Genomic DNA, 7934 nt, shown 5'->3' with positions numbered 1-7934 from the left:
GAGAGAGAGAGAGAGAGAGAGAGAGAGAGAGAGAGAGGTGAACCGACGTACGGTGGGTTAGAATCAAAAGAGTGCGAGTAAGAGGGACAACCTCAAGAGCCCGCGAGAGAGAAAGACAACTTACATATCTCTCTCCTCACACAAGCACACACACACACACACACACACACACACTCGTGGCGGCTGCCCTGATTGGAGCGGGCAGAGAGGAAGGGAAATCTGCTGCGAATGAACTGTCCCCCCGGTCCCCGTGACGGGGCGAGCAGCATTGTCGCCAGGGCGGCCGCATCCCGCCACGAGCCTTGTCACCCGGGCCAAAGAACCCATAAGTCAGCACGGTAGTGTGTCAATACGATCCGGCCGCGCCACGCCAGGGAACCGAACGGCAGGTTCAGGCCGCGCCGTGAATCGGACATTCATCACAGGGATTTGAATGCATTCATCCGTGACGGTGGCGATACGAACCCCTCGGGGGTCCTGCATGGCGTCCCTGCGCGCGAGTGGAAGGCACACACCAGGCTCTCCCCCAACCCCTTCCGGGAAGACGCACAGAGAGAGAGATGCGTGGGAGAGAAAGATGTCACGCTTCAAGTCGTGTGATGTGTCACTAGGCGTGACGTAAAGGCGAGTGACGTCACGTTCCATGGACTGTGACAGCGCAGCACGCCATCTGAACCGATATGGGCCGGGCTGGACAGACGTCGACGCGCCCGCCGCGCCGCCCCGGGAATCCGAGAAGAGGAGCAGCAGCAGCAGCTGCAGCAGCAGCCGCAGAAGCAGCGGGAGAAGCAAGGAGCAGCAACTGCAGTAACAGCGCCGATCCACATTCCACGAGAAGTAAAGAAAAGTAAAAGCTCTGGTGGGGCGCGGCGGTGCGGGCGGATCCACTGTGTGCAGGGCACCGCGCAAGGATCGCCTTGAAAGGACTGCTGGTCGTCGCCCCGCCCCACCACGCCACGCTACGACGACGTCCCCCTCAATAGACAACACAACAGACACAATATGCCGGTCGAGTCGCGCCGGTGAGCTGCAAGATTAAACGCGACCAGAGGCCACTGTGCGGCGACGCAGAGGGCGGCTGGCCGGCGGGGGGCGGTGGCGGCGGCGGCGCGACGTGCAAGCCGCCGAGGGCTAAAGCCGGCTAAAGCAAAGCCGAGCCCGCCGAGCGCCGCATAGGGCAGCAGCAGCAGCAGCAGCCTGATCGGAACCGAGCGCGGCCAGGCCGGGGGCCGGGGCCCAGGGACGGCGGCGGCGGGCGGCGGCGGTGGCGTCGACCCATTCTCTTGTCCGACGCGCACTTTTGTTCTGTCACTTGCTACAGATAAAATCGCGCGGCGCGGACTTCACAAATAAATTCTCATAAACCGCGCCGGAGCGTGGTGCGGCGCGGCGCGGGGGACGCGCATCTTGATTTAATGCTCAGTACTAATAATGAGGAGGGAGGGACCCGACCGGCGGACCCGTCGGGGCCACGAGTACCGAGCGGGTATTCTCTTTATCACTGTCGTTATCTGCTGATGTTATTCAGTGCGATACCTCATCATCACATCTCGTCGACCTGAACTTGAATCTTAACCCCTTCTTTCTTATTTCAGCGGCAAACGCCCGGCGCCCGCTGCTGCATCGCTGCTCCCTACAGGCTCAGCAGCATCCTCCCCGTCGGGGGGCACGGACGGACAGCGCACGCGGGAGCCCGTGGCGGCCCCCGGTCCCGGTCCCCCGCGACCTCCCCCCGGCTCCCCCGGCCGCAGCAGCCGTCTCATCTGCCTCCCGGAGTGACACGGTGGACGGATGATGTTGTGACGTCCGACTGATCGCGCGCCATATATAACCGGAGCCAGACACCCGGTATAACGTAATAAAGTGAGGGAAAGGAGAGAAAAAGAACCGCGGCCGCCTTTAAGCGTCCGTTTTCCTCTCGGCATATAAACCGAACGGTGTGTTTGCGAGTGTGTTTGTTTACCCATAAAATAAAATCACGGCCATAACAATGTTCTGTCCAACTTTGACGGCTCAATCCCCCCCTACTCCCCCTCTCAAATCCCCTCCACCACTACCTTCTCCACTTCTCCTTCTTCTTCCTCCCCCGCCTCCCCTCCTCCTCCTCCTCATCCCCTTTGCTAATAACGGCACAGGGGCTCGTTAACCCTGCCCGGTGACACACACACACACACACACACACACACACACACACACACACACACACACACGCGCGCGCGCGCGCGCTCTGCAGATAGCCATCCTCATTTCGATCTCATCGTCTGCCAATAATTGCCTGCAGCCCTGCCGCCCCTGCCCCCCTCCCCTCGCGCGGTGCCAAAGCCCCACATCTAGGACAGCAGGAATTTCATAATGAACAGGGGGGTCGGGGTGAGCCCGGCGCCCGGCCTCCCCGCGCGCGTGCGCCCGTAGTACCTATTCAGTACCCACAGCGGGGGAAAATTAATTCTATATGGTTTATAACAGGGGTCTCAAACTCGCGGCTCGCGAGCCAAGCGCGGCTCGCCCAGCCCGGTAGCGCGGCTCGCCGAGAGCCGCGCACCTCTTGCGTTCGGGTGGACCCGAGCCTCCGAGAGCCGCGCTCGGGTTGCTCGAAGCTGAGCTGGACCCCGCCGTCGTCGTCTGTCGCTGGACACACACCGCTCGCTCGCTAGCCCAGTGTGTGTGTCTGTCTTTGTCGCACTCATTGACGCGCCATTGGGAGTGACAGAGACAGACACACTGGCCGGCGACCGAGCGCCGAGCAAAGCTAGCCGGCGGCGACAGCAGTGCGGCCGGGCACGGGTCAGTCGCTGAGGCACCACTACATCTCTCTCTCTCACTCTTCTTGCCGAAGAGCTTGTAATGCGTGTGGCCTATGCAGGCATGGCTCGGCGGATAGCTCGAGTTTGAGACCCCTGGTTTATAATCAAAGGCGATCGAAATCAATCTCTTTGTGCGGCCGGATCGCAAATTAAATAGAGCCCAATGGGAGACCGGTGCGGCGCGCGTCCATTGCGGGACGACGACCGACGCCACAACGGGCCTATTGAGGCTCTTAGCGGGAACTGTTCGTTTTTTGTTATTTTAAAACGTCTCGTAATTCGCGTAAAATGAAGGCGTGTCTGTGCGCAAGCTGATGCTGCGGCCAACCGCCGGCCGGGTAGGCAACCCATCGGTCTCGCCGCGCTGCGGCCGCGACTCTGCCGCAGCGGCGGCGAACCTGTCGAGGCCCTCGAGATCGTGCTCCAGAAGGGCTGCGCTGCGTGTCCGGTGTCCACGGCGGCGAGGTGTTAACCAGCCTCACGCTCAGCCCGCCCCGCCCCGCCCCGTCCCGCCCCGCGCCGCGCCAGCCCGGGAGCGGTTCGTTAACTCTTTTGACTTCCTGCCAGGCATACCAGCGACACCCCTGCAGACAAGATCAGCAATCAATAAAGCTCGAAGGAAAAAACGCTGAGCGCACGTCGGGCCGGGCCGGGCCGGGGGATTCAATAAGTCAACACGAGGTCGACCGCCCGCCCGGGCTTCGCGCGGGGTTAGGGGTGCGCAATCCACTTGCAGCCCCCCCCCGGTCCTCGGGCTTCCCTGTCCAGGATACGTCCCACCCTTTTTCGACCACGAGTTATCAGAAAGGATTTCATCGTCGAGCCCTCACTCACTGTCGTCACGCCGCCGCCGTCCACCCTCAGCAGCCATACGGCACAGCAGCGCAAAAAAGAACGAAAATGCACATAAAGGTCTGTGCATAGAGCGTGGCGAGAGCGTTACGGCGAGTACCGGCCGGTGGCGGCGGCGGGTCAAGTAATTACCTGTTTTACGAGTCTATGGCTTTCAGTTTTGTTGGAATGCAGCAGCGCGGCCACGGGGCGGCGGCCAAAGGGGCTGCTGCTGCTGCTGCTGCTGCTGCTGCGCCCGGTCAAGGAGGCTCTTACCCCGCAGGGGGGCAGTCCCGGGGGCCCGCGGCTGGCTGTGTTGGGGGCGTCCAGCCACACCTGCCAGCAGCAGCAGTGGTTGCAGCGGCGGCGGCAGCACAGCACAGCACCAGCAGAAGCAGCAGCAGAGGCAGCAGCAACCAGCGCCAGCACCAGCAGCAGCAGCAGCAGCTGGGCCGAGCGAGGGAGGTTAAGCAGCACGAGGCAATAGGCGGCCAATATTTGCGGACGTCGCGCAACAAGGTACATATACGGCCCGGACAGATTTACGAGCATCCTCTCTTACCGCCGCTCTTACCTTTCACTCCGCCCTCCCCCCTTTCCCCCACGCAACCGCTGCTTGCGCCAGCAGCATATAGCATCAGCGCTTAATTTAGAAAAATCCTGGAAAAACAAATATTAGAAATTTTTAAGATTCTTCTCAAGCACATCCAGATTGGATTAAGAATTTTGGGAACATAAGCCACTTCATCGTCATAGGTCTTTCTTTTCGAAGAACTTACCATGTCGAATCATAGAAACCCAAAGTTTTTGGCAATCGTTTTAAAGGTGCAGAGTCCTGGAATGCACAAGATTGATGATAAATACGTGTCATGTTAGGGATACTTTAGAAACATGCTTATAAAATGTAAAGAAAAATGCCAAGAAGGCTAGACGTAGGTTATGATCCCCGCTTTTCACGTACGAGTATCCACAATGACAATGCAATAACAGTAAAACCTTCCAAACTCTAAAAAAAAATTACGCTAATTCACTTACGTGGCATTGAACACCTCTTCGCAAGTCACTTCAAGTGTTAAAATATTTTAAATTCACGAATATGATGAACACACGTCTTTAACCGGCTTCTGCACCGAAAACACGCCATCCGCCATGTGAATTTCTCATACCGCCGGGGAGCCGCCCCCCCTCCCCCACCACCACTTCCGCGAGACGATTTTTGTTCTTCTCCTTCCGGCCAAGCCGAGCCCCGGAGTACCCTATTGCTTCCGTCCTTATCAACTGGAACCCCTTGCAACTATAGTCGTACTGACGAAAGAACAACACAGTTGCCCCTATCTTTAGCACGCGTTTCAGGCCAGTAGGTGTAGTGTTCTTTCGTCAGTCGGACCATAGAGCAGGGGTCTCAAACTCGCGGCTCGCGAGCCAAGCGCGGCTCGCCCAGCCCGGTAGCGCGGCTCGCCGAGAGCCGCGCACCTCTTGCGTTCGGGTGGACCCGAGCCTCCGAGAGCCGCGCTCGGGTTGCTCGAAGCTGAGCTGGACCCCGCCGTCGTCGTCTGTCGCTGGACACACACCGCTCGCTCGCTAGCCCAGTGTGTGTGTCTGTCTTTGTCGCACTCATTGACGCGCCATTGGGAGTGACAGAGACAGACACACTGGCCGGCGACCGAGCGCCGAGCAAAGCTAGCCGGCGGCGACAGCAGTGCGGCCGGGCACGGGTCAGTCGCTGAGGCACCACTACATCTCTCTCTCTCACTCTTCTTGCCGAAGAGCTTGTAATGCGTGTGGCCTATGCAGGCATGGCTCGGCGGATAGCTCGAGTTTGAGACCCCTGAACTAGAGTGATAAGAAATTAATCGGTTGATGTTGTTTCTGCTGCTGCTGTTGTTGATGATGAAGTTGCTGCTACAAGCTACTGCTGCTTTTATAAATTTTACGCCGACATTGAGCCGCGAGGTGAGTTGTGACGCGAGAGACGCGTGCTGGTCGGCCGGGGCGCGTTTGGTCTGTTCTGCGCCGGGCCGCGGGCTCTCAGTCCAGTCCAGTCCGGGCCCAGCCGCGCGCGCTAATCTCTTCAGAGGAGGCAGGTTTATTATTTCAATCATTATTATGTGATTATCTCGCAGCCGTTAGTGACCGTCCTAAACGGTGTCCACGAAAATGCCTCTTGATGTATCCCCCCTTCCCCTCCCTCCCCCAATGACTCCCTCGCAACGGCAACGCGGCGGCGGCGCTCTCGAAATCAAGTAGCCAAGCGGATCAGTGCAGATCGTAAAGAGAAGCATTTAGCGTCATAAACTGTCCTTTTAAACCGGCATATTGCCGCACTGGCCCGGCGGGTCCCTCCCGGGCGCGGAGCCGAGGCCGCCGCGAGCGCGAGGCTGCCAGCGGGCCGCGGCAGGGTGTCGCGGGCGGGGAGGGAAGGCCAGGCCGAGCAGCGTGTAAGCGCGGTGGTCACCTCAGTCACTCCTCGCGGGCGGGGCGGGGCGGGGCATCTTGTCAGCAGCTGCACAGAGCTGGTGCACTCCCGCTCGCCTGCGCACACGGCGTCGTTGGCGGCGGTGGCGGTGCTTGCATTGCGCGCCCGACGGCGTCGTCGGTAAGGGCCGTATACTCCGTCGGCGTGCTGCGGCGGTGCGGTTCCCGTGGGGAGAGAGGCGTTTGCTTACTCCTTGCTTCGGAGCCAGCGGCGGAGGCCCCCGGGGGAGACCTAACCTGTAACCTCGCGGTTCGGTTCGGTTCGGCCCGGCGGCGACCCGTGGCGCGGCCGGCTGTCCACTGCTCTTTAAATCTGAGACCTAATGCGAGTCGTGCGTCTGGTGTGGCCAGGCCGGCGGGGGCCGGCGGGGGCCGGCGGGGGCCCGGGCCCGCCCCTGTGGGCCCCCGGTGGCCGGGCCAATAACATTAAGTTAACGCGGCGTGGCGCGGCGTGGCGGGATAGGATTTGGGGTGCCGGGCCGGTACGCCCCGGGTATACTCTCCTGCTGTACCGACCATCACAAATAAAACTTTAGCACTCGGCTCTGCTGGCCCCGCCGCCCGCCCCGGAGCCCGACGAGGGGGGGGGGGGCGCTGGGCGCTTATAGGCGAGTGATTGCGCGTCATATCCAGAGACATTTCACTTAATTCGTCCTAACCAATCGGCGGCGCGGACCTCCGGGCCGTGTGCCACTTTGCATAAGCGGCTTGGGACGCGTCAGGGCAGAAGGCTCACTCACACTCGGCTCCGGTACGGCACTCCGGCCCCGTATGCAAACGAGCCGGTGCAGGGCGGTGCAGGGCGGTGCAGGGCGGGGCGGAGCGGGGCGGGGTACCTGTCGAGGGCGGGAGAATTGAATCAACAGCTCAAGCTCGGCCGTTGCAAGTTCCTCGCGGATCCGAGAGCTGCTGTCCAGCTACCAGACCACCAGCCACAGAGAACACCGAGAGAGTAATACCGTTGCAGTAGTTGCGCCCTGCGCCCCCGTCAAGTCCGCGGCGGACTCGTGTGCGAGAGCCGGCCGGGGCCGGGCTGCCACGCGCACGCAGAGGGCCGTGGCCCTGCGAAACAAACTTCGTGACAGACGCGGCGGGGCTGGTTGGTAGTGCAGGGCGGCCAGCTGTCATTTCCATCCCACCACCCCTTCCTTCGCGTAACCCACGCCGCGCCGCGCCACGCCACGCAGCGCCACGCCAGTGCAGCGCATCCCATTCCGGACAAGTGACAGCGGGGTTATTACGCAAGTTGTAACGACCTGTAGGTCCCCGTGGTGACGCAGGGCACTACCCTTCCCTGCCCTATCCCTTCCCTTCCTTGCCCTACCCCCATCCCTGCCCTATACTAGCGTTTGGACCGAGCTCCACCCTGCGCGCGGCGCGGTACCCATCTCTGGGGAGGAAAACACAGGTTTGGTTTTGTCGATTACCCCGTGATATGGAGCGTGACCACCATGTGGTCACGATCAACGCAGTTCTGTTTGGAATCCATAATATCGGGGGGGCCCTGAATCAAAAAAAAATCTAGCTGCTCGCTGTTGTAATTTTTACAAACTGTGTTGGCAAGGAGCGTGGGAGCGCAAAAAAGGGCGATGTGTTTTAAAATACGTAAAATAAAATGGTCTCCCAAAACCAGTGGGGCAAAAGCCTCGATCTGGCAAGCTGCCATGGGTTTTGGCCACGGTGCTTCCATGATGTAAGTCTTCTAACTCGAGACCAGAGCTGCTGCTGCTGCTGAGGCCCTCCTAGCGGTTCGCTGTGCAGTGGGTCCCCGCCCGCCGCCGGCTGGCGCTGCCCCGGCAGGGCCGCGGGCCGCCCACCCACGCC

The sequence above is a fragment of the Frankliniella occidentalis genome, unplaced genomic scaffold (assembly GCF_000697945.3).
Source record: "Frankliniella occidentalis isolate FOCC.00 unplaced genomic scaffold, Focc_3.1 Scaffold149, whole genome shotgun sequence".
Lineage (NCBI taxonomy): Eukaryota > Metazoa > Arthropoda > Insecta > Thysanoptera > Thripidae > Frankliniella > Frankliniella occidentalis.
The sequence above is the reverse complement of the archived record's forward strand: the minus strand, read 5'-3'. Positions refer to the sequence as shown.